This window comes from Lygodium microphyllum, chromosome 12 (assembly GCF_053477565.2).
Source record: "Lygodium microphyllum isolate KBCC chromosome 12, Lygodium_microphyllum_v1.1.10, whole genome shotgun sequence".
Classification (NCBI taxonomy): Eukaryota; Viridiplantae; Streptophyta; class Polypodiopsida; order Schizaeales; family Lygodiaceae; genus Lygodium; species Lygodium microphyllum.
The window spans coordinates 21,082,985-21,084,200 of NC_141146.1; the positions used below are offsets into that span (position 1 = coordinate 21,082,985).

The window sequence follows — 1,216 nt, forward strand, 5'->3', positions numbered from 1 at the left end:
TTATTATAACTTCTTGTAGTTCTTTATCAACACTATACTATGTATTTACTAATGCATCTATCTCTTGACCTAATTAACTATATAAAACTAATTAATTATAACTTTTGACATTATTATTTATTATTCAATTCAATTTTCACATTCAGTAATCATCCATGAATCAATTGACTTATTCATATATTATTCTTAACATACAATGCAAAACAAGAAGAAGACAATTGCTCACTTACTAGTTATTTGTGTTTGATGCCTATCTTCAAAATAAAAAAGGCTTTGATTACATTGTAAAAAGATAATAATATAGGGACTTTTAATATTTAAATGTAATAATGTTTAAAATATTGCAAATAACTCAATCACTTAGCATTCCAATGATTAACAAATATTTTAAATTCCTAAAAAACAAACAAACGCTTTGAACCTCCCATTTTCATGTTGATTCTATGTCCATCATCTTCTCTCTCTCTCTCTCTCTCTCTCTCTCTCTCTCTACGTCTCCACACACACACACACATTGGAACAATAAAAAAATGATTAGTATGGGCCCTACACAAGGATGACACACACAATTTGAGAAATTCTCTCTCTCTCTCTCTCTCTCTCTCTCTCTCTCTCTCTCTCTCTCTCTCTCTCTCTCTCTCTCTCTCTCTCTCTCTTTCAAATAGGAGCCTTTCCATGCAAGCCCACATACCTAACAATAATACAATTCACAAAATAATAATCCCAAAATTGCATGATTAACACCCATGGGTTGAACCATCCATGAAGCATTGCCTCAAGAAAATGCTAAGAAATTGGAATAGGTATATGATTATATTTGGCATGATATGGCTACCTTAATCATGAATCCAACGATTGAGGGCCAAAATCATATGATTAGTGCAAATGTTGGTCCCCATGGTTAAATAGACCAAAGTAGCACCTCAAACATGAAAATTGTGGGATGTGTCCATTGAGGGCCTAGTCCATACACTTATTATTGCTTATATGTAAAATGTTTGACATGGACAATGGTATTTGACTTCTCTAGGTCGAATTTGCCATGAATTCTCAAGAATGCACTTCAAATCATGAATCTACTTGAATTTTAAAGATTTTTGAATTCTCAAAAACGTGCTCCAAAGCATCAACTAGTCATATTCAAAGAAGTACAAATAAGTTTGCTAATTACACAACTATCTTGGCATATTAAAGTTCATTGTTTGTTCGGAATAAT

The 1,216-nt window shown here is 32.1% G+C and overlaps 1 non-coding gene across 1 annotated transcript; it reads left to right on the forward strand.

Annotated features, from left to right (window-relative positions):
- The first annotated feature begins 493 nt into the window (after nucleotides 1-493).
- Nucleotides 494-592, forward strand: LOC148027526 (U6 spliceosomal RNA). Its single transcript, XR_015692747.1, has one exon. It is a non-coding gene; the product is annotated as a U6 spliceosomal RNA (small nuclear RNA).
- Nucleotides 593-1,216: the final 624 nt, after the last annotated feature.